At 42.6% G+C, this 11,493-nt stretch overlaps 1 protein-coding gene across 2 annotated transcripts in view; it reads left to right on the forward strand.

Annotated features, from left to right (window-relative positions):
- Nucleotides 1-2,243: 2,243 nt before the first annotated feature.
- LOC121707507 (transmembrane protein 198-like) overlaps nt 2,244-11,493 on the forward strand; it is a 20,822-nt gene continuing 11,572 nt past the window's right edge. Inside the window, exon 1 of one of the 2 annotated variants that reach the window (XM_042090141.1) lies at nt 2,244-2,445. The gene's annotated coding sequence lies outside the window, so the exon portion shown is untranslated. The other variant, XM_042090140.1, reaches the window with a different exon arrangement.

The raw sequence follows: 11,493 nt of genomic DNA on the forward strand, positions 1-11,493 counted from the left end.
AAGTGACCATGAGCAACAGAGAGAGATAGCTGCGGCCTGCCTGATAACAGTTAAACTGACATCTGACTTTTTTTTATCCAAGGTAATCTATAAATCTGAATAAAGCTCCAATTTAGGAACACTGGACAAGCTCTTGGGAGACTCAGTGTACACTACAATGTATTCTAACCTTTCAACCCTGTAATCCACAGTAAAGTCCCATTACAGTGTTAATAAAACAATTTTGTTGAGTCAATCTTATCATAATACAAGTAAACACAATATATAAACTTTATCACAATACAATCATTCTTGATGTAGATTATCATATTTACAAGCCATGAGAAAGAGTGCCTGCCAACCCATATCTATGACTGATGAATTACCCGCACATTACAACAGCCTTATGGATTGAGCTACAGTCATTTATATGTTTTCACATTCATATTGTTCCTGAATCCCCTCCAGCTGAACCTTTGACCTTCGCTTTTCTTATTTGAACAATGTTCTTTCAGTTGGAGAACCCACAGAAGTCCATGGATATCGTTAAGTGTTTACAATCTAAGGGAAATGGTTTTTGTTGCCAAATGGCAAGTAGGATAAGGCTCTGGCAGTTTTTAAAGCAGAACTGGCCAAATAAGGAATGCTAGTTCATCAAAATAGTAAGTAGTAAAATAAACATTACACTCTTTTACACATTTTTTCTGATCAACATAAAGTCATGAAACCTGGCTTTAGATGATGGACCTTATCTGGGCTGACAACATCAATTCCATGATGATTAATTATGAGCACTGCTAGCTCATAGCAACCATATAGGTTTTGTCAGAGGTGTTTTCCCTGTTTTGTTTTTCTGCTTTTCCCTCCCCAATTTTCTTTCGTCAATTCCTGAACACCAGGGTACATGAAACTTGGTGGGCATGTAACCCCACTAGACTGACAGGGATTTGGTTTCTCAATTCGGTTTGACATATTTGGTTTGACAGGTGCTTGAATCATCGTTTGTTGGTTTGGCAGACACTCTCACACACACACACACACACACACACACACACACAAGTATTCACACAGACACGTAATGCACATACACACACTCATATCCAGTCACAGACACACTGGGAGTGCACTCACAAGTTTACATACACACTGGCAATGTACAGTTTGTAGAAGGTAGACAAACACATGTTAAGTTAAGGGGAAAAGTAATTGTCGCTCCCATATTCACTCCCTCAACAACTTTTGGGTGACACACCATACACACACAACACAACGAAACATATAGGCTATTGGCATGCCCCAGTGTCCCAGTATCCTTTCTCTCTTGATGCATACCGGAAGCAGTGCACACAAGTTTGTATTGACACAGTCATACACACACACTCACATACACAGTCCCTCACACATTCACACCCTCTATCTTGTACACACACAAACACACACTTTAACTTAAACACCTGCTTCAAGCAGTTTAGACTGTGTACATTGTTATCTTGAATTGTTAAACACTGATCAACCAATGGAGTGGGATGAACAGGAGTTGGGAAGTGTAATTTGCAGTTTAAAGAGTTGCAGGAGATAGAACATGAAATTATGTGCTTTATTTTCTTTGTGTTAAAGATGGCAACACCATGCGGCAGTCATACCATGTACCGCATAGTTTCTTTCGTAGCCTAATGTTGCCTAATAAAATGTTGTAATGTGGTAAAATGTCAATAAGATGACAGTCAGGGTGATAAATAAATAGCTGACTTTATTTACCTCCTGTTTCACTTGGAATTGGCCTAAGTCATCATAAATCATTTAAAGCTTCCATTTCCTGACAGACTTTATAGAGTATTTTTGACTTGTGCAAGATAAGCATTTTTGTTAATCAATTTGGACAGTGTTTAATTGGAATAAACATCTGACAGACAGTGTTGACTATTGGTTCCTCTCTCAATTGAGATGTAAACTGACACTGAGTTCACATCCTCAATTGCCTATTCAGTCTCTGTTCTAATGTCTTGCAGCTTTTCAGTCAGTTCTTATTAAGGCAATTTGCTTTGTCTGCGTTCAAATCACCGCATGACAATAACTGAAAGCAACTGCCTCATAAGGATCTCTCTTAACCAAATTAAAGCCATTTCAATATTTAATGACAAATCAATAATTAATTATAGTTCTAATCAGGATTGCAATGAATTGACAGTGATTGCAAAGAATAAAACATAATTAGCATAGCCCTACACCTCTTGCGCCTTGTAGGCTTGTCTACTAGCCTATTTTGAGGCTTGTTTTGAAGGGTCCATCTCTCCCTCCTTTTCTGAGTTTCAAACAACCGACAATAACAGATGGTCTTTTGGCTATGATGTCAAAACGTTTTCAGCTGCTGGCTGGTTGCAACTCGCAAGACGAGGGAGGGAAGGGCGGAGAAGTCCTCCAACAACACACAGGCAAGAGAGGAAGAGAAGCCCATGGGTACCAGAAGTGAGTGAGTGAGAGAGGAAGAGAGAGAGAGGGAGGGAGGCTTGAGAGCCAGATAACTTTTTCCAGACGTGACCAGCTAGCCAACTGGCTACTTGTGCTAGCGTTAGTTAGACACGGCAGAGAAATAAGGACACCCATGAATAAACATTAAACATTGAGCGACTCTGGACCATGCTCTGACACGCTCACACAATAGTATCTCCCTCCTTTTTGTTATTTTTTGCAAGGACAAAAGCTAACTAACTGTAGTAGCCTACTGTAACGCGTTTTTCTGCTAACGGCTGAGTCGACAACATTTTTGAATGGACATAATTTAGCAATCATCTTTTGGCTTGCTTGTTCCATTTGTTTAACTTTCCTACTTTATTCTCCAATCAATGCTTGTCCGTTCCCACGGAAAGCATAAGACCCCCGAAGCTGACGTGAGTCGGTAAGTCAAACTAACACTCTTTCTCATTCTGACTGAATATAACGTTAACTGTATAATCAGGACATCACGGATATTCTTTAACGAGTGGAGAAAAAACTATTTGACCCAGTTTTAAAAGCTGAAACTTGCCAAGTTCAGATGCTGCTTTATCGCTGCCTTTCCTTTCCTGCAAAGTAGCAACTGTAGGAAGTAAGTTAGCGGTGTTCAGATAAAAGCATAAAGTTCATAGCAATAACATTAGGCTAATGTTAAACTTTGTTTGGCAATATCGTGTAACAGACTGTTAACTAGACTGGAAAGGTAGCATTTGTTTCATATTTTACTAAGGAATCTGCGTGAAAAATAACCGTATTTGTTGGTGAGTGCTGCAGCAATGGGAACCGTGCTAAATAATTTGAGCAACCTGTGTTACTTTAGAGGATTTCTGAAGATTATCAGTTGACAGTGACTAGACATTGCAAATGTGTCTGTTTCTACATTTTCAGGTAAAGTCAACCTCCTCATCTGACCGACGTATCACAAAAATCAGTGAGCTTTACGCTGCCACTGTTTCTATGGTCCCAGGCTTTGGCTGGGGATGACTTGAAAGCACTTGTGGATGTATGTTTAGTGGTGGGAGGGTGCCTTGCATTGGGAGTGTAATGATAGCTTGGATCCCCTCTGTGGCAAAGTCACACCGCGTCTCCAGTTTCACTCCCCCCAACACACTCGCTACCCCCTCATTTCTGTCAACCCCCAGTTGGCTTGGGCCATATGGCGCTGACTAGGGCACCCTGAAAACACTCAGACAGCTAGGGCCCTACCCTTGCCAGGATTTCAGCCTACATGTTGATGAGAGCAGTCAATCACTAGGTCTCAGAGTGATCAAGTCAATTTGACCTACTGAAAGAGAATCTAATATTGACTGCCAGTAGAACCCTCTATCCTGGCCTCATCATGACCTCATTATGGTTATCTGGCCCAAAGGGTTTGTCCAAGACTTTTATTCTCCAAACAAAAATAACGAATCAGTCATTATTATCCTTGCCTCAGGTATTTGCCCTACTGGAATTGACTGGTCTGTTCCCCCCCAACCCCCCCCCCATCCTCAACCTTGTCCTTCAGCAGCTGCGTTATTATTATTTAAGTCCCTGGGAAACCAGGTGAGGGAAGCCTCTAACTTGTCAAAGGCCTAAGAGTCAAATCAGTTTAGAAGCTATGAAATCCAGCTGTTTCTTCCTGCTCCTCCTCCCAAATCCTTTGAGGGGTCCACATTTGGATGGAGAAATGCACAACAAAACACTGTCTCTCCCTCTGGGCTCTGGTCCATAGCTTTATCTGTCCTCTAGAAACTGAATCCATTAGATACACAGGTTGCATGTGGCCTAAAGCTTGCCAAGCTCAGCTGCACTCAGCCCAGCTCGGCAAGATCAGTGTGTCTGTGGGATGAAGTCATTCCCCTGCTTGCCTGATATTTTTTTGTACGTGTAACTATTGAAGCCTTGTATAGTCTGCAGTTGAACAGCAGATTAGACTTTAATCGGTTTAAATTTTTGCATTGTCGGGACTGAACATTTAAAAGATATCTGTAGTTTTATTCTTTTCTTTAGCTGGCCCCTTTGATATCAGGTTAATGAGGTCTGCTGTTGGTCTGACCTAACGTACAGAGTATCAGTAATGTCTAACTGTAACCACAGACAACCTCAGGGTAGTTGGATGGTTTGGTTGGTAGTAACCGCAGCAAAAATATCTGTTAAGGTTTTCGCTGTATTAGCTGATGTTATTATGAGTAATTTGCCCATTGGTAGTAACCGCAGCAAAAACATCTGTTAAGGTTTTTGCTGTATTAGCTGATGTTATTATGAGTATTTTGCCCAAAATGCAAAGGTATCTGTGATATTCAGATATAGGTAATTCCGCCTCCAATTTCCACCAAATTACAACCATTACAATTGCGCTGCATCGAGAGTGAGGCTAGATTCTAGATTGTCTTTTCCTACCCTGACTTTTAGGCAGCTTTGGGGGATGGGCCGGGTTTTGAACATAGGATCCTTGAGAAAGGAGTCTCTGAACTCAAGTTGTGTACTGAAAACAGCTGCATATACTAGTTGGGTTGAGGATGAGGCCAGTCCGCTCTATAAGGGCATGGTATGGCTGTCTTCTGCTCCCTGTCTGCATTGTCATCTCCTTAAGGCTCTGGGTGTTTGTTTTAAGAAGATTCCATGAATTGTCGAGTTGTTCATTGCAGACTCAACGTCTCAATGCAACTGACCCGTTCAGTACCTCCACCCCCCCCCTTTTTTTTTTTAACATCAATTGGCATCTCCTTGACCTTTGTGTGGCATATGACTGTCTCTCCCATTCATCTCAGCTGACTATAGGGCCTTTGTGTGGAGTTGATTTTTATCAGAGGACAATGTCCTCTAACTTCCTGTAACTCACCAACTGAATTACTCCTCCTGGTATGTTGTCTTTCTCCCATCATGTAACATTTACCTCAAGCAAGACCCAGTTTTGTACTGTGGCCTATACACACTACTTTGCTACAAGTGTTTTACAAGGACCCCCAAAACAGGTTTGGAGACTGAATCATCTGTTCAAGGCTAAAATTATTAAGCATAGCCATGCTTGTGTGGACCAACCATGAGACTGATCAGAGAGCAGTTCAGTGTGGTATTCCCTCCTTGGCAGAGGCCAGAGCCACTGAGCGAAACAAGGAGTGCTCTGTGTAAAAGTGCTGGTCTGTACAATGTGCCCAGCGGCCCAGCTCACCCTAGCCCTCCATATCCTGTTTCTGCCCACCCTGGCCCTTTCATCCTGAACCCTGTCGTCCGGCTCTTGCTTCAGACCTTTTCCATAAAGCCAGATTATCATTCCATGTCTTGCCGGTATGCCGCCCCGCACCCTCTAGGCCACACTTTTCCCAATCCCTTCTCTGAGTCCCTGTTGAGTGACTGGGATTAACCATAATTCCCAAACCTACACAGATAGGCTTACCTGACACCTAGCTTTTTGAACAGCTACCCTTTGTTTTTAACTCTTCCAGATTTTGGGAAGTGATATGGCCTCCCCAACAGAAAATATAGTCTTGTTATCGGCTAGTCATCATAATTACTATACTACGACACTGTTATTAATGGAAAATAGTCAATAATGTAACAAATATAGTATTGTTGATAGAATGAGGTAAGGAATGATATCAGGAAAGGTATTTGTAGGTTATGAATATGTTACACATGATGTAGCCCCCATGATACACCAGACAGGTGCTAATAATAGATTTATCTTACATGTGGGCCAGCTGCCTCATGTGCAAGGAAGAGCTCTCCAGGGAGAACAAATCCCATATCTATAGGCTGCATTAGATCATACTGAAAGTTAGGTTAATTGAGAAGTCAGGACTGTTTGTTAGCCTTTACCTTAAGACACATTTCAAAGCAAAGTAATTGTATGAGGTCTTGAAAGTGAAAAGCAGAAATCAAACCATGTACTATATATGTTCATGATGACAGTCAGTCAGGCTCTACATGGATTAGATCAAAATCTTCAAGGTTATAAAATGAGTCTGTTTGGTCCCATATGAAAAGAGCCTAAAGTTCTGAGCTTAAAGTTGATTGCTAGAGTTTTACAAAAAAGTCTGGTATCTCATTTGCTCCTTTACAGAGAAGTTTAAATTAGTTTGTCTATTTTTTGTCCCTCAAGCTACATACCTTCACACCCTCATGTAGAACGTTTCTGGGTCTAAGATATCATTCTTAGTGGGTGGGTGTTTTTGTCTAATTTCCATGTTTCTTATTACAGTGGAAAACATGGTGTACTCAGAACACCTGATTGGAGCACATAGTTTATTTCAATATCCATGCCTGACTCTTTCTCGTACATTTACTGTACACAAGCTTTGGAATGCATGAGAACAGACTGCCTAGATAGACTCGCTGGCAAAGTAAATCAGTGAGTTTTACTGTATATTTTTCGACTAGCGCCACTCCTTAAATATACCCCCTCATTTAAGCTCCTTGAAATAGCCTCTCCAGAGCATGAGGAGGTGTGAGCAGTGCTGAGGAAAGCTGAAGCTCCCATAGGAGTTGTCTAAACAGAGAGTGATAGGGACTGCACTGATGGGGAGGAGTGGTGGTGGAGCAGTTGCATTATGGTCTGGGCGATTTGGGCATTTATTTGAGGCTGGGATTCCCTTCAAGGAGCTCCTGGCTATAAATTGCCTTAAATGACAGACTTGACCTGGAAGTGGCTTAGACCCACAGGCTCGGCCTCCATGGGAGTCAAGGTTACTATATGTGTTAGTGTGTTTATTGCGTGGGCATTTGCACACATGTAATAGACCGATATTTTAGGTGAAGATGGTTATGGTTATGGTTATGGTTTTTACAGAATATGAGCTAGATGTTTCCTTTATCTTGTGTCCTGTATACCAGTGCATTGAGGGTCCTTGTTGGATGAGAGTGGTCATACAGTGTAGGCTAGGCTTGCACGAGTACTTAACTTTATGTAAAGTACTCTCCCTTTGTTCTCTCTCTCTCTCTCTCTCTCTCTCTCTCTCTCTTAGTGAGGAGCTCTCTATGCAATCTCCAAACAGAAAGAGCTCTATTGTGTTGCGCTCCCACAGAGGCAGGCGTGAGGCGTAAAGGGCCTCTGTGGCTTTCGATTGGGAAGAACACAAGCACTATGACTCCCTCAATGACACATCCCTCTCCCATCTGTAAACGCCAAGCCCAGCGCAGAAATACGCTTGATGTCAAATATGTTTCATACACTTCGTGCGTGGCCTTGTAAGCTTACATTATTGCCTATGTCGATAGCATCTGCCAACCACTGTAGCATGCAACATATGTGTCACACATTTGGAGATTACGTAAGCTGTTCCAAATCTGAATACTGTATGTGGCTGGTGATTGTTATATGTGGTACAGAGTTCTTACAAATCCTCTAAAGCCCTCTAAGAAGGCATATGCTCATGGATAATGTGGAATTTTATAATCATCCCAACGTGCCCACTGTAAGAGGATAAGGACCGATGGTGAAGTTGTGTCACTAAGATGCATTCTGTTGTTATTGGGGGTGTTCCAAGATGTAAAAAGAATGCTTTTGATACCCTACAAGTCACTGACCAAACTTTCACTGATAGATTGTTCTGCCCTTGTTGAGTTTGTTGAATGTTTTATTTTAATTTTATTTTTATCCCTTTCGCTCTGCTTTCATTATTTGTTTTCTCATTTTACTTGCTCTCTCTCTCTCTCTCTCTCTCTCTCTCTCTCTCTGTCTCTCCCACACACACACTCTCTCTCTCTGACAGTCTTTTTTCTTCCCCTTTTCGTCTTCCACAGTGCAAGTGGTTCTCATTTGAAAGGCAGAAAGGCCAGTAAACAGTCAGGACTTTGATGGAGGGCGCTTCTCTCTTTTGGGCCCAGGCAGAGCCCTGAATTGTGAGGGTGGGGGTTTTGTTGTGGGGGTGGTGGTGAGGGAGGTGGGGGATTTAGAACGGAGGGGATGAGAGGGCTTGCCAAAAACGCTGCAGGTTTTTCCCTCATTCGCTCTCAGAGGAACAAAGTGTTTTTTGAGAGGCTGGGAGCGAGAGAGGGAGAGAGAGAGAGGGGGACAGAGAGAGAGAGAGAGACAGAACACAGATTGGAAAAAAGAGGGACATTGATAGATGATGTGGAAGCTCATTGTCATCACAAGATCTAGGTTTAAGGACTTTGGTGTAGAAAGAGTGACTTACTGTACGGTGAAAAGAATTCTCTGAAAAGGACTTTGTTTAGAGACCAAATGTCCTTGTAGAGACAAGCCACCAATATTGTCAGCATTGTTCTACATTGTTATTCAAAATGTGTGGCTGTGTTAACCGAGAGATTGAGTAAAGTGTGTGCAAGTGCACACACTTTACATTTGGTCTCTAAACAAAGTCCTTTTCAGAGAATTCTTTTCACCGTACAGCAAGTGCACACTTTGCAGAACCTTTGCAAGTGTGTCTTTGCAGAACCTACAGCAATTGGTCAGAACACGCTCACACTCACACTCAGACATAAACTGATTGCCTGTCATTCTGCAAGAGCCCTTCATGTTATTGTGCCAGAATTTTTGGATCTGGATGAGAAGCTTTTTCTTGTCCATTCACACGTCCCTCCCTCCTCCCCTTCCTCCACTCTGCCGATGAGCAGAGACAGAGAGCCCTATTGATCAGATCCAGAGGCTTCATCACAAACAACACCCCTCAGCAGCGCCTCCGCTCTGCATGTCACGGCATGGTCCAGCCCGGTCCGAATGGCACACAGTCCGCCAGAACCACCGTGGTACTGACCCAGACGGCCAGCCACCTAGAATCGTACAGTCTGGCCTTATTAGTGGCTGCCCTCGGTCAGCCCTGTCTCTCCCGTCCCCTGCTTTGTGTGAGGACTGTGTTCGCAGGAGAGTAATCCTTATGCTAACACGTGGCTCCACACCGTTTGTTATTGCAGTTGATGCAGTGTTAATGTTTGCATTGGAGAGTCCGTCACACCGAGAGAACGTTTCTGGAATAGCCTTGGGTATAGCTGGGTGTAGGCCTACTCTTCCATATGGAGCGCTTGTGTTCTTGTGTATGCCATTTGAAATGATTCCAGTAATATCTTTAAGTTGACCGAACGTCCCGCTCAATTTCAGGGTATGAGAGTGTTGCATTTCGCAAATTTGCTGAGTCATGGAAGTGAGATGTTGTGCTAATGGGTGGGGGTCCCATTCCAGTGATTGAATTTGCAGTGGACTTCTACTTAACATTGGAAAATGTCATATGATTGTCACGTGGGGGGCAGCCGTGGCCTACTGGTTAGCACTTCGGACCTGTAACCGGAGGGTTGCCGGTTCGAACCCCGACCAGTAGGCATGGCTGAAGTGCCCTTGAGCAAGGCACCTAACCTCTCACTGCTCCCCGAGTGCCACTGTTGTAGCAGGCAGCTCACTGCGCCGGGATTAGTGTGTGCTTCACCTCACTGTGTGTTCTCTGTGTGCTGAGTGTTTCACTAATTCACGGATTGGGATAAATGCAGAGACCAAATTTCCCTCACAGGATCAAAAGAGTATATATACTTACTTATACTTATACGTCCCCTACACTGGTTGTATCACTGCAGTGAATATATTGGTTAATTCCATTGTTGACTGCTACAGTGTACAGTGTAATTTTCAACATTTAAACAAATCCAAACTAGAGGAAGAGGATGTAGTAAACTGACATTTTCTCTTTTTAGAATAATACTGAGAGTAACATCTTTGTTATACATACGTGTTATTTACTTTTAACACTCTTGATCTTGTACTGTTTTTTCTTTAGCTCCTTGCTACAGCCAGTCACATAGACATCCATAATTGTTCCAGCCTAATAACTAAAACTGGGAGCGTCACGTTCTGTGTGGTTGGGGTTTCTAATTGACACTAAAAGCGTGAGTCAGAAATATGTTTGTGATGTAGGTTCTCTTCTTTCACTTCCTGTTCTGCTGCTTCACTTCCTGCTTCCTGGCCATGAGGGAAAAGGTCAGAGCACGACGGCTTGATGCCATTGATCCGCACTTCCTGTTCTCCAAACCGGGCTTCCCATGGAGAGGGGACAGAGGCTGGGGGTGCAGTTTATATGAGACGACGTGTCATAGGTCACATTCCCCTGTCTTGCATAGGGTCAAGCAGGGTCATGGAATTAAAAGATAATTTTGTGAATGTGAATAAGAAGTGGATTGGGCTGGCTGAGCTTTTTACGGCTGATATTGTGGGTGGTTAAGTTTAATTCCAAACGTCAATACTCATAACTCTATTTGGTCTTGCCTCCTGTCTGTTTGGATTCAATGGCAGTAATGGCCACATTACAAATGTAAACAGAGAGAAAATAGTGTCTTGAATCCTATGCAGTTCCACTAGGCCTATATCACAGGTTTGATGGTTCAGTTTACTCTATGTTTCTTGTATGATGGTATTCTGTCTCTGTCATCCTCTTTAACTCTACATTTGGCAGGCTGTACACAAAGCATCAAATTCGATTTAAACAGTGATGAAACCTCTTCTCTTTATGAAGTATGAAGTATGAAGTATAAAGATAAACAGTCTTTATGAGATGTTCTTATTTCTTGGATGTAGCAAGAGAAAACTTAAATATGTTGATTACATCTATGGTCATCAGTCTGAAGTGGCTTGAGTCTGGATATTGTCTTAACCACTTGAGAGCATGTTTACGTAGAACTTTGCACATGTTTGGACATAATGATTTGTTGTGATTGTGTGACACAAATACAGGAAAATTAGTGTCTGCCTGAGGTTATTTTGAAATGGTCATAAAAAAATAAGCCAGAACTAAAGGTTTGGCATGGCCTATTTGTCAGTTTTATTTTGTTGTGCATGAGTGTGAGGTTTTGTGTTTATGCCTTGTCACCTTGTGTTTCCAAAAGGTCATTTGAAGCTTCCATGTAGCTTGTCTGAACAAGCAAGTGGCACAGATGTAAACGATCTTTGATTTCCAGATGCCATGGGTGTTTGTGGTCAAGATACACACACACACACACACACACACACACACACACACACACACACACCCTCACTGGCAAGTACACTGGCAAGCACTTTTATGCCCTTCACAGAGTACCAGCTGGCTTGCGGGGAAC

This window comes from Alosa sapidissima, chromosome 4 (assembly GCF_018492685.1).
Source record: "Alosa sapidissima isolate fAloSap1 chromosome 4, fAloSap1.pri, whole genome shotgun sequence".
NCBI classification, from domain to species: domain Eukaryota; kingdom Metazoa; phylum Chordata; class Actinopteri; order Clupeiformes; family Clupeidae; genus Alosa; species Alosa sapidissima.